At 43.1% G+C, this 20,834-nt stretch overlaps 1 long non-coding RNA gene across 1 annotated transcript in view; it reads right to left on the bottom strand.

The window, feature by feature from the left end:
• LOC307206592 overlaps positions 1 to 16,714 on the bottom strand; it is a 56,278-nt gene extending 39,564 nt beyond the window's left edge. Inside the window, exon 1 of the long non-coding RNA XR_013834395.1 lies at positions 16,629 to 16,714. This is a non-coding gene — a long non-coding RNA (uncharacterized lncRNA). The remainder of the gene's footprint in view (positions 1 to 16,628) is intronic.
• Positions 16,715 to 20,834: the final 4,120 nt, after the last annotated feature.

Below are 20,834 nucleotides of genomic sequence, written 5' to 3'. Positions count from 1 at the left end.
GAAACTACGCTCCCGCCCCCTAGCCATGTTCCTCTTCATTATACCAGTGAGAAAAGCCATGCTGCAGATTTCTAATAGAAAGTATTCAGCATCTTCACAAAATGACAACTTCCATACATCTCCAAGGCAGGGGAAGACAGTTAAAAGTTTAGGGGTGTGGCTTTGTATCCCTGTCCTTTCCTTCTCCCTAACAATTATCTTTTTGTTTTTACATTTGATTTTTTAAATGCTATATTGATTTTATTAGGTAAAGGTAAAGGTACCCCTGCCCGTACGGGCCAGTCTTGACAGACTCTGGGGTTGTGCGCCCATCTCACTCAAGAGGCCGGGGGCCAGCGCTGTCCGGAGACACTTCTGGGTCACGTGGCCAGCGTGACATCGCTGCTCTGGCGAGCCAGAGCCACACACAGAAACACCATTTACCTTCCCGCCAGTAAGCGGTCACTATTTATCTACTTGCACCTGGGGGTGCTTTCGAACTGCTAGGTTGGCAGGCGCTGGGACCGAGCAGCGGGAGCGCACCCGCCGCAGGGATTCGAACCGCCGACCTTTCTATCGGCAAGCCCTAGGCGCTGAGGCTTTTACCCACAGCGCCACCTGCATCCATTGATTTTATTACACGCACCATTTTGAGAAGAGTTCCGTTCTTCTTGATTTAGCAGTACCGAAATATTTATTAAGTAAATGGTCAGATAACATGCCAATTATGATGGTGCACGCACCTCAGCCCATTCTGTTTGTTTGTTTGTTTGTTTGTTTATTTAAGGAGTGTCCAGATTGCCCTTCAGTAATCTGGAGAATTATGGTCAGGGAAAGCAAGCATACAAGCAAAATGCTAAAGCAATGTATAAAATCTGAACTAAAAGTGACACAGAACAATGAAAGAAAACACACACACACAAAAAAATCCAAGTTGAACAGACAAGACCAGCGTTAAAACCAACTCACACTTTACATGATGAAATGTCTAGGAGAATAAACACTGTATAGTTGGTGCCACAAGGTAAGCCTTTCTTAGGATGGCCATGACTGAAAAGCTACCCCCTCAGTCAGCACTCACATAATTTCAGACTGGAAATTAGCCTTTGCAAGTTTAGTTGAAATATTTTATAGCAAGGAATAAAGAGTTAGTTGATTGGTTAGTTAATTCTAACATTCATGGAGCTCCCTTATTCAGTGAAAAATGTCTTCAGATTTTCCCAGCAATGCTTTAAGGACTTTGGAAATATTTCACTGCCAGACAGTGCTATAGATGTGAGACCTATGCAAAATCCCAGGTCATATTTCGAATTCAAGTCAGCCTGTCAAAGTAGAAAAAGACCCAACTTCATTCATTAAAGTTCAATTACAGCTTAAAATTAAATTAATAACTGACAGACCACCTTTGAATGACACTGCAAGCATAATATGCAGGGGCACCATTTCAGATTTTAGAAGCGAGGACCAGGCTCTCATCAAATCAGCTCTTGGATTTACTTAAGGTTAAACTATGAACAACCACAACAACACCTCATTTGTTTATTCTGCAAACAAATTATCAATCACATTTTTTATTAAAAAGGTGTCCATAAGCAAAGCTCTGATGGATTAGACGCAAGGCCCATCTAGTCTAACAGATGGCAGCTAACAGATTGAGGTTGAATCCTGACAGGACAGAAGTACTGTTTTGGGGGGACAGGAGGCGGGCAGGTGTGGAGGATTCCCTGGTCCTGAATGGGGTAGCTGTGCCCTTGAAGGACCAGGTGCGCAGCCTGGGAGTCATTCTGGACTTGCAGCTGTCCATGGAGGCACAGGTCAAATCCGTGTCCAGGGCAGCTGTTTACCAGCTCCATCTGGTACACAGGCTGAGACCCTACCTGCCCGCAGACTGTCTTGCCAGAGTGGTGCATGCTCTAATTATCTCTTGCTTGGACTACTGCAATGCGCTCTATGTGGGGCTACCTTTGAAGGTGACCCGGAAACTACAACTAATCCAAAATGCGGCAGCTAGACTGGTGACTGGGAGCGGCTGGTCTTGAAAGACCTACACTGGCTCCCAGTATGTTTCTGAGCATAATTCAAAGTGTTGGTGCTGACCTTTAAAGCCCTAAATGGCCTCGGTCCAGTATACCTGAAGGAGCGTCTCCACCTCCATCGTTCTGCCTGGACACTGAGAGCCAGCGCTGAGGGCCTTCTTGCAGTTCCCTTGCTGTGAGAAGCCAAGTTACAGGGAACCAGGCAGAGGGCCTTCTCGGTAGTGGCACCTGCCCTGTGGAATGCCCTCCTACCAGGTGTCAAAGAGAAAAATAACTACCAAACTTTTAGAAGACACCTAAAGGCAGCCCTGTTTAGGGAAGCTTTTAATGTTTAATAGATTATTGTATTTTAGTGTTTTGTTGGAAGCAGCCCAGAGTGGCGGGGGAAACCCCGCCAGATGGGCGGGGTATAAATAATAAGTTATTATTATTATTATTATTATTATTATCTAGCTTTCTGCGCTACCATTAGCCAATCAGGTGCCTCTGTGTGGTGTAGTGGTTAAGAGCGGTAGTCTCGTAATCTGGGGAACCGGGTTCGCGTCTCCGCTCCTCCACATGCAGCTGCTGGGTGACCTTGGGCCAGTCACACTTCTCTGAAGTCTCTCAGCCCCACTCACCTCACAGAGTGTTTGTTGTGGGGGAGGAAGGGAAAGGAGAATGTTAGCCGCTTTGAGACTCCTTAAAGGGAGTGAAAGGCGGGATATCAAATCCAAACTCTTCTTCTTCTTCTCTGGGAAGCTCAGAAGCAAGACATGCGCACCAATCACATCCCCCAGAAACTGTTATTCAGAGGCACACAGCTTCTGTTACTGAAAACAAATTGCTATCAATAATATTAATAATGATGATAATATTGCTCATATGCAGCTTTAGCCAATCCTTTTAAAGTGACTTATAAATAGCAAACTATGCAATATAACCTATGAAAAACAAAATAATTTAAAGCAAAGTATAATTAAACAATTAACACAATCCTTCCATTCCCTAATATAGTTCCACTCATCACAGACAGCTCCCAAAGGAGGAAAATATATCCCCAGCTGTGGCGAAGGAAAAGCAAAATAAAGCACTCAGACGCTTGCAAGATATAGTCTGGGAGATATATAGCCATTGTGTGGGTATTGACAGCCCCCAAGAATTTCTGTAATCCCCTTTTAAAGACGTCAGAGTTGGTGGCCGTAGGTTAACTATGTGCTGTGTGAAGAAGAGCATCTTTTTTGTCCAACATTACTCAAGGGGATGATAAATAGGAGGAAGCAGAGTGTAGGCACAAACTGAAAAGGGGGGAGGGCGTTAAGTAGTGAGATTCTCCAAGGACATCTTTTGAGACCGGTGCTATTTAACCTCCTCATATTTGGGAGTGACCAGTGAAATGGCACACCAATACCACCCCTCTTCTTAGCACATACCATCTGAGTTTGCCCATTAGAAGGAGAGATGGCGTGATCAGTCACATAGTGTGGCAGCATATGCACGTTGGAACTCCCTGTGTATTGAGATCAGGCAGGCCCAGTATAGTCGTACCTTGATTCCTGAATGTATTCTGTTCCGCAAATCTGTTTGACTTCCGAAAATGTTCGAAAACCAAGGCGCGGCTTCCGATTGGCTGCAGGAGCTTCCTGGACTCAATCAGAAGCCACAGAAGCAGTGTCGGACGTTCAGCTTCCAGAGAACATTTGCAAACCGGAACACTTACTTCTGGGTTCACAGCATTTGGGAGCCAAAATGTATGAGTACCAAGGCGTTCAGCAACCAAGGTACGACTGTATTGTTTTCAGCACCTGCTTAAAACATTTTGTTTAGGCAAGCCTATCCAGACTTCTTGAAGTTACATGTGTGTTAACTTTTTAGCTACTGTTTTAATATTTTAATAACCACTTCCATGTTTCTAAATACCCATTTTTGACTGTTTCTTAACTGAGAATTTAAACATTATATATATATATATATATATATATATATATATATATATATATAATTTGTAAAGTGCTTAGAAGCTTGTTTTTTTTCTTCCAAACAAGCACAGAAATAAAATCAAGCAGTGCTGGATTTACATATAAGCTAAACAAGCTATAGCTTAGGGCCCCACTCTCTTGGGGGCCCCCCCAAAAAAATAAAGGAAAAATTATGAATATTAATATTAATATACTTCTTAATCGTATTTCAGTTCAACAATTTGTTAAAATATATATTTTGTTATGTGCAAATGGCGTTAGATACCTATTAGGTCCATAAATTACCATATAGCATATATTCAACAACAAAAACAGCGACAATTTGTTGTTGACAAAGGACAGCTGGACATATAAAGGGCCCCATTACCTTCAGTAGGACCTCATCAATCCTAAATCCGGCCCTGCAACGAAGTGAATTAATTTTGTTAAATAAATATATATGAACTACTGTGTGAACTTCCAGTAGCCTCATCTTAAAAAAAATAGGTTATTGCAGAGCTTGGAGAGGTGCAGAAAAGGAGAAGGAATTAGTGTACTTTCTCTATGGAGAAAGGTTGGATGGCATGCCACTTTGCAGTTTAGAAAAAGCCAGCTAAGGGAAGGAAACATGATAGAAGTTTATAAAATTAAGCATGGTATGGGAAAAGTGGACCAATATTTTCTTCCTCTCTCATAACACTTAGGTACTTTCAGTGAAATTGACCAGCAACAGATCAAGAACAGACAAAATAAATTACTGCTACATATGATGCATACTTAATTTATGGAATTTACGACCGATATTTTCCCCTACAGTTGAGAGGCAATGCTCCTGCACTGATCCCATCTCCTATTCCAGGGCAATTTCCTCTGCAACAAGCAACACTTAATGAGCCTTGGCAAATCTACATAATCCATTCTTAAAAATCAAGTAAACTAGTGGGCCATTGCAACACAACATCTAGAGGAGCCAGTAGAAAAACATAAGCACTGAAATATGAACCTCCGTTTAGTCCCTCAATCACTATCCAAAAAGGATATGCATAACATTTTAAAGAATTTCAACGGGAATTGCAACATGTGGAATCAAAATATCACCTAGCTAAATCCAGAGTAAGATTAATATACTGGATTAGCATCTTATTGCAGCAACCTGCAACTTGTTTCTGGTGAATGGAGAATGAAATAACATTATTTCTTTATGGAAGAAGTCCTGAATGGCTTGGGATCTGAAGAAGCGTTGACTCAAACACCATTGAAGCAGCGTTGACTTAAAAACCAAAGGACTCCAGAAGGTCTGGAGTGGGGATAAGTTTGATTCAGTTCACATTTAAAGCTGAATCTATCAACTTCATGCATTCAGAAACAATATAAGACTCAAAACATAGGCAGCCTTTGAAATTCACACTTATCTGAACTGCAGTTCTCCAATCTGAACTGCAGTTCTCCAATCCATGTTTACAACAATGCACACATTATGTGAAAGCGAGCATAAAAATGAATATACTATTTAAAATAAGATACAAAATGCACAATATTAGGAGAAGTGCCTTGCAGAAATGTGTCCATTAGTCAAAACCACATACAAAAATGTGTTTTTTGGGTGAAATCCACACTAAAGTTTCATGAGGATTATTTTGTTTTTTAATTAATTGCAAATGGCTGCAGAATGGAATTTAAGATAGGAAAAATGAGAAACTGAGAGGACTGAAATGGACAGATTATTGCCACTCTAGTGAAGACTCTATTTGTGACTTCACTCAGAGTTCAGCTGAGAACTGTTTTTATGTTTTACCAAACAAAAAGCTGCTAACATGAATTAGTTGCAATACCTCTTGGTACCTGGTTTTAATTTTTTTCTGGGAGGGCTCCTGAAATGGACTTCAGTATCCAAGGCAAACATGGCAATGCAGTTGAAGAACATCGCCCGCTACCCGGTAAACAGCTTGTAAAGGTCTAAGTGTGCTACCAGGGAAAGGTTGGCAGCTCTATGGCGGAAATTATCCCTCCTCTTTTGGAGTTTTAAGGAAAGAATTTTCACCTGCCTTTTGATGAAGAGACTGAGCTCTGCATGGTGAAGCTAACACCTAAAAATGTTGACTCATGTTACTGAGTGGAGAGAGTGTGATGCTCACACAAGCATTGCCCATAAATGGGTAATTTTCACACTGGAAAAGCTATTTAACAGACAGCTGAATTATGCAATTAGCACACTGAAACCAGCTCCAATTAACGATACATCTTAATTATCTATGTAATGTTATTTATGTTCCACTTGTAAAGTCCAGTCTGGTAATTAGAATTTGAATGTTAAGAGAGAGAGGATTTGGGGGAGGACGGGAGAGGAGGAGAATGCTTTGAAGCAGAAACGAAGGAAATACATATTTTGAAAATGATCAGAGATCTAAAGATGAATTCTTGGGACTCTCAGCACAAAGCTCACTGGGCTTTCTGAATTCCCTTATCCTAAAAAGAAACTTTCCTTAAAAAATAAAATAAATGAAGAGTGCAATCCTGTTCAGTATATCCTAGTGAGTTCAGTGGGACTTACTCTTAAATCAGTGCAGCTAAAGAAGGAAAAACTATTTTTTTTAATTCACTGTGAATATTTCTTCCAGAAATTGGCAACAGAGGACTTCCACCTGTCACCTCCTTCCTGCCTCTTACTAGGATAGATATTTCAGGTTCAAGAGATTCCTTTTTCTTTCTTTCTAACAAATGTTACCGAGTTCTTTATTTTCTGTACAGCATGCTATATTACAAAGTTTAGGCTACTGAGTTATCCATTTGTAGTTCTGTTTGGGATTACTTTCTCCTCTGGAAACACACTGAACCGACACTTTCCCCCCCTTGACTCTTGGGGGGGGGGATTCCTGAATAGTAGGAAGGCCCCCATCATGTCCTGGAATGAAAATTCATGCTTGTTACAAGTCCATGTTAGTTATGAAATCCACCATCTTCCTCTGGTAGGTTAACTTCGGTCATATGTCTGGAGTTCTGCTATGACACATTTTGGAGAGTTTGATCCTGTACTGGAGCACCTGTCACACACAGGAGTAAAATAACAGCCCCACTTTCTGATCTAAAGCATTCAGATCTGGATAAACTATCACTGCAAAATTCAAATTTAGAGAATTCAGATCTGTTCCCTGATCTTGACTTCCAGGTAGAGTAACTATGAGAGATAGAAGCCTTCCTAACCTATGATAAGTTGAAACTGGAGCACATTTGCCTGGATTTGCCACCTGCTGGGTCTGACTCTAGGGGAGGAGTCATGGAATCAAGATCAAGAGCTGGAGCTCAGGTGTGAAATTGAGGCTTCAAATGTTGCCACTTGAAGATCAGTGCCCTAAAATTGGTTTTTGCGTTCAGGTAAACACTTTTATTTTATTCCACCAAGGTCTTACGCCAATGAAACAATCTACTGCCTCAGGATAATTATGTTCTGACAATCCATTTTATTCTCACTGATGCTGTTTTACTGCTCGTTATTTGGCTGTTGTATTTTTTTTATTGTTGCATCTTATCCTGTATACCACTTTGGGTGTTATTTATACAGACAACTGGGATGGTGATATTAAACAAACAACAACAAACAATGGTTTTGCTCATCTTGGCAACACCTTTCCCCCCTTCTGTTTCTCCTAGGCTGCTGCCCCCCATTTTCTGGCTCTCAGCAGGAAAGCAAAGGACAAAGAGGCCCTATGCGCATAGTCTGCTACATGCCACGGTGGCCTCTAGTGGCCACACAGCACAAGCTCATGTCACTCCAGGAGAGCAAGAACATTCAGCTGTCAGCAGATTTCTAAGGATTGTAGGACAGCATTGGAGGGGGAAAGGCGTGAGAGAAGGACTCAAGATTATTTCATGCAAATAAGCATGCTTCAACTTTAACATGCTTCAAACATCTTGTCATTCTTATAACCTTAATGGGTGAAATAAGGTGCATCTCTGCACAGCAGCCTTTTCAGTGGGGGTTATGGGCAATTCTAAGCACAGTGTAACAAAGGTTCTGCTCTAAAGGCAAGAGAGTGGGTTCCCTCTTCATGCAGAGGTGCATACCTTACAATAACCCACAGGTGGCAACAGGGACATTTTGGTTCAAGTGTAATGCCCCTTCTCACAGCAGAGATTACTACTGGTGCCATCACCACACACCTCACCCCGATACACACCTGAAGTGGTTCCTCCTTCTGTTCCTCCTTCATGCATGTTAAGCTTATCTGCACATTATGGTATATGCGGGTGGCACTGTGGCCTAAACCACTGAGCCTCTTGGGCTTGCTGATCAGAAGGTCGGTGGTTTGAATCCCCGTGACAGTGGATGAGCTCCCATTGTTCTGTCCCAGCTCCTGCCAACCTAACAGTTCGAAAGCACACCAGTCCAAGTAGATAACTAGGTATCACTGTGGCAGGAAGGTAAACAGTGTTTCCATGCGCTCTGGCTTATGTCATGGTGTCCTGTTGCACCAGAAGCAGTTTAGTCATGCTGGCCACATGACCCAGAAAGCTGTCTGTGGACAAACACCAGCTCCCTTGGCCTGAAAAGCGAGATGAGCACCGCAACCCCATAGTTGCCTTTGACTGGACTTCACCGTCCAGGGGTCCTTTACCTTTACCTACTTTATGGTGAACACAAGCAGAGATGGGAGGGTAGCATGTCCCTACTTACAATCTTTGCACATTCAAGGAAATGTCTGCATAGGACACACATGTGCACAGTGGTATGTATATCAGCCTCTTTCCAAGTTCTCAGCCACATAGAAAGAGACCCTTACACATGCAACTGTACACATGTAAGTAGACTGAGGTGCCACCTTCTCCTGAGGATGGAGGGGGCCCTGTGTAATGTCCTGACCTTGCGCACATGATGTTGTGTGCTGTCAGGACATTGTGCATGGGGCCCTCTGAACATTGAGGAGGGACGGGCTCCTAAAAATAATAATAATGGGGGAGCCCCCAGTGCCTTGGGCCCCAGGAGTGGGCCCCCTTGTAAGCAGGTGTTAATCTGAAGACAATTGTGTTCTTGCTCCTCCAGCCAAGACGGTATCAGTCATCATGTATGAATTAGGGCTTCTGCAACATCCTGTACCGCACTAGTTTAAAACAATTTATAAAGTTGCAAGTATAAAGCAGATGCTAAAAACTGAAGTATCTCAGGTGTCAAAGCTCAAAGGCCAGGGGAAAGAGGTATGTCCATGGAGCATACAGTGGAAACTACGGTCCCAGTGATGCTCCCCCCCATTTCTGAGTGTGGTCGAACTACTACAAGGAGCCCCTGTGCTGATCTTAATGCAGACTAGATTTTGAAAAAACAGAAATTATGCAGATTTCCATCAAGTTGCAGAACTCAGTTTCTTCTAGGCAGAACTTTTATTATTTTAAAGCCCTGCTAATGATCCTATTCAGCAGCTATAGTTTTCAGATTATGTGTGACTAGCTAACAATGCTGATTCCAGTATTTGAGGGTTTTAATTTTCCTTTCTTTCCCTTTGGCACATTTGCTGTTTCACTTTGCTGCCATTGGAAGTCTCCCCCTTACAGACTATATATTTGAAACAGAAGGCAAGCCTGACAGGAGCTTTACAAGACACTACAATTCTGCTCTCACAAACGGTATGGACAAATAAGGACAATCCCTAAAAAAAGGTATGACCTCTATTCCACAGGATGCTTCACACATATAGACAAAGAAACAAGCCAAGAAAACAAAGGTTTTCGTTTTTATATCATGATGTGACGCCTCTCCTAAGAAGAAGAAATAATATCCATCTCAGTTTATGACAGAGAGTGCATTTCACTAGGGAAATGAAGTAAGGTTTGCAAAGTTATGTGCCTGCAAAACACAGACCCGACATGACCAGTGGTCACAAAGATAAAGGCTGTGACTCACCGATTCACCCCAACAGCCGCAAAAGTTGGGAACCGTGACTGACATTTCAGCGAGTGACTAGAATAAACTGCAAAAGTACAGCAGAAGGTTGCTGAGTAGTGCAAATAAATGCAGATCTGTTGGAAGTCAACCACATGCACCAACCAAAGACCTGGCTCTAGATGTCTGACTTTATATTTTCTACATTCAAACAAATACTGGCCACCGATTGTATTAACTTCCTTCCCTACAGAAATCAAAAGGTCACCACTGACATGTATGGAAGAAAGTAGAGGGTCTGCAGTAAAAGGTGGGGGGCAAAAGTTCTCATCTGTGGCAGAAGGGCACCTCAGCAATCCTTGATCTGCCTCTTTGCGATAGCTTTGTCATTCCACTGAACTGTTTGTGCCTCTGTTGGGAGGCACATAGGGCAAGAAAGTCCTAAGCCCTAAACACTGTCATATAGAACAGCATACCCTCCAACATTTCTCTGATGAAAGTAGGGACATCCTGTGCTATTTTTCTAGAAAAAGAGGTGCTGGAACTCACCATGAACATCTCTTGGAATGGCAATGGCACTCACCTGAGAAGTGCTGGAACTGAGCTTTGGTGGGTTCCAGCTCAAAAAAAAAGCCTTAAGGTAAAGGTAAAGGTACCCCTGCGCGTACGGGCCAGTCTTGACAGACTCTAGGGTTGTGCGCTCATCTCACTCTATAGGCCGGGAGCCAGCGCTGTCCGCAGACACTTCCGGGTCACATGGCCAGTGTGACAAGCTGCATCTGGAGAGCCAGCGCAACACACGGAAACACCATTTACCTTCCCGCCGGAGTGGTACCTATTTATCTACTTGCACTTTGAGGTGCTTTCAAACTGCTAGGTTGGCAGGAGCAGGGACCGAGCAACAGGAGCTCACCCCGTTGCGGGGATTCGAACCGCCGACCTTCTGATCGGCAAGTCCTAGGCTCTGTGGTTTAACCCACAGCGCCACCCGCGTCCCCTCTGCCTGCTGTAGCAAATGTTATATGCTGATGTGGATGTCATATGATTTTGAATTGTATTTTTATTGCTTCTTTCTTACATGGCATTTTATTGTGTTGCATTTTGAGTTCCATAGATCACAATCTAAAATATAATAATAAAATAGAGAAAACTACAATTAAAAGTGAATATGAATGCTTGATGTGCTGCACCCACTATTTGCAGTCGCACTCACTGTGACCAGCTCCTTCTCCCCTTGTTGTTCACATGGCACCTGAATGAAGCTCTCAGACCATTGCTGGTCTTTGGACCAGAATTTGGGAAGCCCCTGTTCCAGACCCTCCAAGGGTCCCTGTTTTCCAGGGACAGTTCCAGATTTACAGAAGCAGTCCTGGTTTCTGATCTGATCCCATAATGTGTTGCTTTTCCTTAGGATGTCCCTATTTTCATTGGATAAATGTTGGAGGGTGTGGAATAGGACATCCCCAAGGCTTTTTTGGGGACGCGGGTGGAGCTGTGGGTAAAACCTCAGCGCCTAGGACTTGCTGATCGCATGGTCGGCGGTTCGAATCCCCGCGGCGGGGTGAGCTCCTGTCGTTCGGTCCCAGTGCCTGCCAACCTAGCAGTTCGAAAGCACCCCTAAGTGCAATGGAGATAAATAGGGACTGCTTACCTAGCAGGAAGGTAAACGGCGTTTCTGTGTGCTGCGCTGCCTCGCCAGAAGTGGCTTAGTCATGCTGGCCACATGACCCGGAAGCTGTACACCGGCTCCCTTGGCCAATAAAGCGAGATGAGCGCCGCAACCCCAGAGTTGGCCACGACTGGACCTAATGGTCAGGGGTCCCTTTACCTTTACAGCAGGCAGAAAGGTCATTTATGGAGTCTACCAGGACTCTTGGCAATTCTCTAGTGTCCATAGAGGGGAAATGTTTAGGAACCACTGGTACAGAATGTCAGCTAAAGTCAGATGCCGACAATCCATCTTGCTCCGTGGTGTGAAAGAAACATAACTAAGCACATGGCTCAGTGGATAGGAGCAAACTTGATTCTGAATGGCCGCAGCAACTTGAACCCCCATCCCAGTGGTGTCATTGGAGTGCATCAGTTTTATTTCTCCTATACAAGTTAATGGTTGATATGCTGCTCTTGGTGAGGCCCACCAGAAGGTCCCAATTGGATAGTTAATTATGGTTATTCAAAGGGACTGAAGGAAGCTGGATCTACTCATTTTTTGTAGGCCCAAATCATAAGCTGGTTATTGAAATACAAGCAAACAAGGGTATAAATAGGAAAATGAAAGAATAACATAGCAACAGTCTGAGGATGGAGTCCTTAGCACCAACCCAGTATTTATCCTTTATTTATTTGGTGCGTTTGTTCCATGTTCTTCTGCGTGTGTGTGTCTATATCTATCTCTTCCACTCATCCATCAAGAGTGACTTTTGTTGTTTAGTCGTCTTAGTCGTGTTCAACTCTCTGTGATCCCATGAAACAGAGTAGCTTACATACAATCAAAACAAGACAGTCCCTGCTTGCAGGTTTATCATTAAATACACAAAACACAAGAGGAAAAAGTGGCAGGGAAGAAAGGGGGGGCAAATGTAGGTGCCATTTTTTAAAAGTTAAATAGCAGCTCTTACAAATGAGCAGCTCGTATTGGCATAATTCAGGGGCTGAAGGCTCCTGCTGGAGATGGGTGCTTTAACAGAGTGAGCCCTGCTTCCCATCTCTCCCAATCTCACAGTTTGCTGGAATGACTGGTACCAGGTGACACATCAGCAAGAGCCGGCCTGATGGACCCAGCCTTTATTATACTGCAGACTTAAAATAATCTGACCCCACCATTTCTCATAACTAGGCTCCCAATGACTTTTTCTTTGCTCAAAAACAGCTGCTGAAAGTGGATTGGAGCTGTATCTATCTTTCTGAGTGATTTGTGGAGGCAAACCTGACTGGAGCCCTGTGAAAGGTTTTGCCACAATTGTTAACTTTTCTCGTACTATCTATATTGTAACACATTGAAATTACAGTAGTGGCATTTAAAAGCAAATTTGGGAAAACATTATTTGATTGTTTCCTTTTCTTCCGTTTCCTTATCTGGTTTGGCAGTCAGTGAGCAGACATCTGTTGTGTATATAAGAAAAGACGCTTTTTAAAAAGAACTCTCTGCGATTCCCACACAAACTGAAGAAGGGGGAGGCAATAAACCTATTTTTCATGTCCCTTTCCTGTTTGTGAAAATGTGTTCCTAGCTCTTGCAAAATTGTAATCTGGGAAAAACATGAACCTACTGTAGGCAAGCAATGCTACCTGCCACAATGTATTTATTTTTCCCTATTTAGGGTGCTAACAGCACCACCCTGATGCCTTGAAATGGCCAAAATATAACAAGGGCCCATTCAAACAAATAAAAATCAATAAACCATAACAAATATTAAAATCCAACTCACTTATAGCCTGAATCTCAGCAACCAAAGGCAACTGGGAACAACATACACAATCACAATTGAGGCCTAAGCACATTTATTTGTTAGCAAGTTCAATTTACTACTGCAGGAGAGCTTTATTCCAGTAAGTATGCTGAAGACTGAGAAGAATGCTCAGGTTTTGGTATGCCTCAAGGGAAGAGGCTTAACTCCAGGGCAGGAGCGACCACACAGACTGGATCTCTGTGGGTCTTTCAATGCTCTAACATCATCACACACAGGCTGTCAGCTCCAGAGAGCATCCAACCTCAACCTTGGGGTACTTCTAGATGAAAGATTTCAGAGAACAGAATCCTAAAACACACCAAAATACCCACAGTCCAATTGGAGACAGTTGCCAGTCCCTTTGTTGAGTGCCCCTGTATGTTTATTCTGAATTGCCAAGGAGATTTTGGTTGTTTTCCAACAACCTGTTTCTTGAGCGTTCATCCCTATTTGTTTGCACAAAGTTGATGGGGAAGTTGGACAGCATCAACTGTTCACTAGGCATTCCCTATGATTTATTTGTGACAAGGTTAGATGATATGTTGCATCAAGTGTTATCCCTTTCCACTTTCCAATGTATTACCCCATCACTTTCCTTAGTTTAAAAAGACTTTCCTTTGGGGGTAGGAGCAGGGCTGCACAAGAGCTCCAAGTTATTGCGCAACCTGCATTTGCCAGTATGGCATTGGATCCCAGTCTTGGAGCATGCTTCCTTCCCTAAAAGCCTCACCTCTTTCCCAGCCAGCTTGGAAACAAAGGACCTCAGAGAGAGATTTCAGTTACCTTACTGGCCTCTCCCTTCTCATACTGGAAAACGTTACCTAACTGCTGCAGATATTATGGCACCGTTTGAAGCAACTGGATGAATGAAAACTGACTCCTTTTGGAAATTGAGCATTGGCAGATGTGGGGAGGAATAATGAGCAGGCTCATTAAAAGATTTCCTCCAGGCCAGCGGAAGGTAAGCAGGTAGGGAGTGTCATGGAAATTCTACTCAATATTGATCCAGAGCAGATTCCAACGTATAGTTAGCAGAGTAAAAACTTAAACACGTTGCAGGATTCCCCAAAAATAGACCAGAGGCAATTGTATTTCATCCAGCAGAGCTTTACTGCTACTGAAGGCAAATGAGCATAATGGTCACAAATCCAATACATTCAGGATTGGCACTGTCCATAAGAAATCCAGTTGCAGCAGGCTTAACTAGCAGGCAAAGTGTCGCAATGGGGAGTAAACAAGGAGAGGTTTCCCCAACAAAAAAAGAGAGAAAAATTAGAAAGTGCTCAGTTTTTTCAATTTAAGAGCTTCTCCATGTGGAGACTGCCAGGAGTTTCAGGAACAAAGTATAGAAGGGAGTTGGCGGTTAATAGCTAGCAGCTGGCGGCCTGTCCAGGATGCTTCACAGAACTTGCCCAAGATGTTTCTCATAGCATAGACAAGAAGGTGCTGTTAGAGTCTCAGTAGGTTGGTAAGTTTAAAAGTAGAGAAGTAAAAAAAGGAAAAATTACTTCCCTGGGTGGCAATCAACGCTAATTACAGTCCTGTTATCTGCGGAGCTCCGAAGCCTGCTTCCAGGCTTAACTTAAACTTGCATTAACTTATAATAAGTCTAAACCTTAACACTATATACAGAACACCACACCAGACGGAAAAAAGAAAGAAAGAGAAAAGGTGAAGCCCAGGCCTCTTATTATAGCATGACCTTGAAGAAGAGATAACAGAACCGGTTTAGGCCAGCTGTACTCAGCTTCTCTGAAGGAATAACCCAAACATCATGAACCTTCTGCTTGTTTCTTTCACTCAGAGAAGCTTCCAGAACCCTCCTGAATTAAGTAGAATAGGAAAGATCTCTACACATCCGATCAATACTTTCTGCACTAAGAAATGCAAACTGACAGGGAGCAAGGTTCCAAGGCCCAGAAAGACATCCAAATTACAAACTGAGAAGGTTAAAAGTTTAAAAAGCTTTTTAAAAGGCTTTAAAAATAGCTGATAAAACATTTTTTGGAGGAACAACACTGAGCCTCTTTATGCAACTCCCTGCCGAGCTGCTGTCTTACTCTAGGTAGCTGAAGGTTGAAATGGAGCGTTGTCCAGACCCATGAAAATATTATTCAAATTTTACTAGCCAAACTCTTCAAAATGCATCAAATGATAAATCAAAAATATCAATACAACATCTTGTGCTGTCCAGCACAGGCTCAGCATCTTACAAAAAATGAAATAATTCCAACAGGATTAAGAAGCAGAGGTCTGTCTCTTCCCACAACATTCATTTTTGGCCTGGAGCTTGTTAAAATAAAAACTGCTCCTTTTCTCTTATGGGGTACCCAAGAGTCCATATAGAGTCCTTTTGTAGGTTCTCTATTTGTAGGAGAAAATAGCAGAAGCCAATCAGAGAATATTGAGAAGCAAAGCAGCTAGTAAGCATGATCTTTATTAAACTGTTGCAACAGGGTGTTCACACACACCCCGTCCCAAGCAGGAGGGAGGAGGAACCCAGAACAAGTAAGCCCGTATATGTTGTTGTTGTTTAGTTGTTTAGTCGTGTCAGACTCTTCGTGACCCCACGGACCAGAGCACGCCAGGCACTCCTATCTTCCACTGCCTCCTGCAGTTTGGTCAAACTCATGTTCGTAGCTTCGAGAACACTGTCCAACCATCTCATCCTCTGTCGTCCCCTTCTCGGGCCCTAAGGAAGTCAGACTATCCTCCACCAGGGCCAGGGCTTTTCAGTGATTGCTCCGACCTGGTGGAATGCTCTGTCCCATGAGACTAGGGCCCTTCAGGATTTAACCTCCTTCCGTTGGGCCTGTAAGACAGAGCTATTCCACCTGGCCTTTCATTTGAATTCAGTCTGATCTTTTATTTCCCTTCCCTCCCCTTTTATGAAGATCACCCACTCTGAGAGCCCACAGCTAATTCTCCCCTGACCTCCTCGCTGGCCCAAGTAGGACCAATTCAGCCAGCTAGCCCTGGGGATTATCTAATTGATTTTTGAATTTTATAGTTATTCATGTTTTTATACTGTACTTTATGCTGCTTTTATAATTAAGTGTTTTAAAGTGTTTTAAATGTGTTGTTAGCCGCAATGAAACCATTATACTTAACTCTGAGGGCTCACAGGTGGTTGGGAGAACTTGGCTATGAACCAAGCCCAATGTTGTCTCATTGTCAGTTTGGAATCCTCAGGGACTGAACATTTTTATTTTAATTCAGCATGTTCACATGTATGGAAAGAACCAGTAACCTTCTTCCAAGTTTTAGACCTATTCATCTCAGCCAGAACTCTCCTGTGCTATGGGGTGGGGTGGGAACCCTGGTTGGGGCAACAATATTAGCAAAGCAAACTTACCTTATTTCTTAGTTCTCTCCATTCTCTCACTGTTGCATATGGCAAACTGCTGCTGTGGAGTTCTTACGCACAGGTGATATCATTCAATGAATCTAGGGGGAAAGAGAGGGTTGCAGGTGTGAATATAGTTAGTTCTTGGGCCAAGGGGAAGTACTTGAAGAGGGAACTTCCTATGGAGCAGAGTGGGAGGAAGAAGCCAACGTGGACCTGGAGGCCCAGGAATAAGCAGAGCTCCTTGTCTGCTGTACTTAAATAAAGCTGTTCATGCCTGAGTTTACCTCAAGTGCTGGGAGTTTGTTTCTAAGAAAAGCAGCCCTCCTGGGCAACAGCACAGCAGGTAAAAAAACAAAACAAAGCAGACTCCTGCTCCAGCTGGGGTGTCTCCAGAGTGATTGAAGACCAAATGCTTTGTGGGAAAAAGCCCAGGAGCAAGTGAAGAAGAGAGAGACCGTGCACATCAGCTGCCTGTTCCTGCTTTAACTGGGCTTGTTTTGCAGTCTTGTGTGGAGCCTCTGTTTTTTTTTTTTTTTTAGTGTTCCCACTGCATTTGACTGATCTTGTAAATTGCCTTGAGGTCAAAAAGCAGGTTGTAAATTTGATAAACAAATGAAATCATACCTAATCACATCTCCTAATACAGTTTGCAAGGCAAAATTTTTGTTTTACGGTAAGTCCGGAACTCATGCAGGGGTTACATTCTGGAGATCGTGCCTAAAGCCAAAATCAAATATAGTCAAAACTCATTGGGGTCAGTGGCAGACGAGATCACCAAAGACATTTTCCCCAGAGGTCTCCCCCCTTTTTAATTTTAAAAATTTCTTTGGTCATGCTCGTAAAGCTGAATGTGCACAAGTTGGTCTCTAAGGTCCCAGCAGGCAATTTTTTATTTTTTTTTTTAATTTATTTTGATATGGAAATGTAAGAACTGAATTTAAGGCTGGAGAAACAGAGCCTGGGTTAGACCAAAATGGGCAGAAGAATCTATCCCCAGCTCTTGAGCTACGATGAATTCCTGGTTAGTCAGGGATAGAAGTCCAAAAATAAAAATACATCAACATATGCCCTGTGCGCAACAGGAGAATGACAAGAACATTTCTATGTCTCTGAAAATATAGCTCCTGTGTAAGCCTTAGCATAATCTGTCTTGAGCAATAACAACATTTGGAGGAGGAATTGCAAGGAACGATTTTGGCAATCTGGCACAGATGCACCTCACTCCTGATATATATGACGGATTGCATTTGTTGGCTAGGCTATTGTGGCACCACTAGCTTCCTCCTGAAAATTCAAGGGTTGTTGGGGTTTTTTACTAGCAAGAGATGAGCAGGGGAGGGGGGCAGAATCTGGGTATGCAAGCTGTCTGCCTTCCCTGGACAAAGGTCTAGACGCTTAAAGTACATTTCAGGTCAAGAGAACCAGTTTCAAGGCAGGGGCTGTACACAGGTGGCGAAGCCCTTACCATAGAAATAATGTGAATATTAAGTTAATCAAAGAGGCTTGCACTGGAAGGGAATTAAGAGGAGTGGATTTTTTTAAGGGGAGGGGGAAAAACAGCTCGTAACAAGCAATCCATGTCACTTTTTCCCTCCTGCATCCTCTTGCTCTGTCCCATTTGTCTAGCAGTAATCTACATTTCAAATGATTACATGGGAAGCTGAAGTGGTAGTGACAAGGATAAACGAAGCTTGTTAAACTAATAGCTGCACTAATGCCCAAATATGTGAACTTCCCAGAGTCAGGCGGCATCCGAGGCTGCCGGAGCTGTCAGCCTGGCTCCCCCTGGGCTCGTCCGCCAGCGGCTGCCACATGATGAATGGCCCTGTCGAGTAAATTCATCCGGGGCCCAATTAAACAGGCAGAAATGAACTAGAGCCGTCAACCAGGGAGAGAGAGAGAGAGAGAGGAAGAGAGAGAGAGAGAGGGAAAGAATAAGCCAAAGACAGAGAGAGAGAGAAAGAGGAGGCAATAAGAGAGAGAGAGAGAGAGAGAGAGAGAGAGAGAGAGAGAGAGAGAGAAGAAAAAGGGAAACATATTCTCCACAAAGTCAAGGAAGCGCCAAGGCAGTGAAGTCATTCTGTCAGAAAATGGCCATTTAATGCTTTGCCGAGCTCACGACAGATATGTCATCTAAAGAAGCTTTAGTGGAGTCCCAGGGCATTTCATTTATTAATTATCAGCTTCAAGAGGGGGATTGGCGGTAGCCATGCTCCCCCCTCCCCGCCTTTCCTCTCTCTTAAGCACTGTCAGCTCCCAGTCTTCCTCCTGTCAGAGCCTGCACAGGGCAGCTGCAGAGAGCACAGAAGTTTGGCCTATCATGGAAAAAGCACGCTGATGGGGAGAGGAAAACAGGAAAGTTTCCCCCCTTCCCCCCTTTTTTTTCATATTTCACTGATAGGTGGGAACCCCTCTGCAGGTTTACTAAAAATTCCTCAGTTTGTCGTCCCCCCCCTTGCACGAGTAGGAATTTTGCTGTAGCTGTAATGCTGTGGCATTGTAACAATGGGGAAGAGACTGAGGAATTTTGCCAATGTTATTCATTTATATACCAATCTCCAACCCCTCAGGTCACTGAACTCAAGGTGTACATATTATTTCTAGGCACCCATTGGTCACCAGTTCAGACACTGACCAGATCCAGACCAGCTTTAGTTAAGTAAGGTAACATTCGCATGTGCCTTCCAACCATGTCCTAGGATAGATTTTCACTTTTATCAACTCAGCCTTACACATTGTTAGAGTCTGAGCTTGTATTCTGTTCATTTTCTGAAAAGACTGAATACAGAAAATGGTTTAGTGGTCACTTATCATAGTGTGGGACACTGTTGGCGCTGTGGGTTAAACCACAGAGCCTAGGACTTGCCGATCAGAAGGTTGGCGGTTCAAATCCCCGCGACGGGGTGAGCTCCCATTGCTTGGTCCCAGCTCCTGCCAACCTAGCAGTTCAAAAGCACGTCAAAGTGCAAGTAGATAAATAGGTACCATTCTGGTGGGAAGGTAAACGGCGTTTCCGTGCGCTGCTCTGGTTCACCAGAAGCGGCTTGGTCATGCTGGCCACATGACCCGGAAGCTGTCCGGCTCCCTTGGCCAATAAAGCGAGATGAGCGCCGCAACCCCAGAGTCGGTCACGACTGGACCTAATGGTCAGGGGGTACCTTTACCTTTACTTTATCATAGTGTGGATGTATATACAAGTTAAGCTAGATGTCTTTAAAGTCCTGTCCGGTGTTGATGGTGATAGTTTTACTGTGTTTCTGCACCCAGTGAGATATTCTGGGGAGCAGAGGAAAAGCTGTTGTTGTTGTTTTTAAAAAACTCCCAATACTTGGCAAGATGTTGCAGGCAACCATTTCACCAAGTGGCTCGATGCACTCTGTAGTAAATTATCAAATAGTTCATCTTTGTATGCTCTGAGAATAAGTGAGGAACTTTCAGAGTGAAGAGCAGAAGGTAAATGTATGTGAAGATAAGATTATGGGAGTTTTCCCATGATCTCACTTCAAATTTATTTGCAAATTCTGATGCTTAAAATTCTTCAGTCTCTGAAAATGCATTGAATATATACTTCTATTTACCAGCAGCCTCATACCTAGTGTTGCTTGGGAATTCTAAGAAGCCCAAACAACAGTAAAGTTTTGAAAGGTTCAGTCCACCATCTTGATTCATTTTTTTAAATATTTTTTTTCCGTTTTACAAAATCAATCACACATTTAACATTCTTGAAAACATTACAAATAAAACAAGAATCTTTCAAATCTTAGGACTTCCCTCCTCTCCTCCATGGATTCTTTAAATACCTAAGTCAACTGCATATTATAATTAGTCCACCATCTTGATTCAAAATGGTGTCCAACTGTATCCAAACATAGACAAAAATCCCAGGAACCACCATGCAAAATTTGATTATGGTATCTTAAGAGATGTCCAAATGCATAGAGGACAGACAAACAACTTTCCAAAATACATAGTAGAAGACATCTTATGAGATGTAGTATTTGATATTTGTAATATCTTCTATACAGGTGGCAACTATTTCATCGTGTTCCGCTGATGTGTGCATTGGTGGTACATATTTCTGAGCAAGGGTGTCAGGGGAGACAGCCTAGTTGGAACGCACTCAGAACTCTTTTTTGTCTGCCTCCTAGGCTTTCCTCTGAGAACCAGGAAGTCCAGTTCCTGACTCATGCATTTTCCTCAGAGCCAATGGGG

This window comes from Podarcis cretensis (assembly GCF_951804945.1).
Source record: "Podarcis cretensis genome assembly, chromosome: 17".
NCBI classification, from domain to species: domain Eukaryota; kingdom Metazoa; phylum Chordata; class Lepidosauria; order Squamata; family Lacertidae; genus Podarcis; species Podarcis cretensis.
The sequence above is the reverse complement of the archived record's forward strand: the minus strand, read 5'-3'. Positions and strand labels throughout refer to the sequence as shown.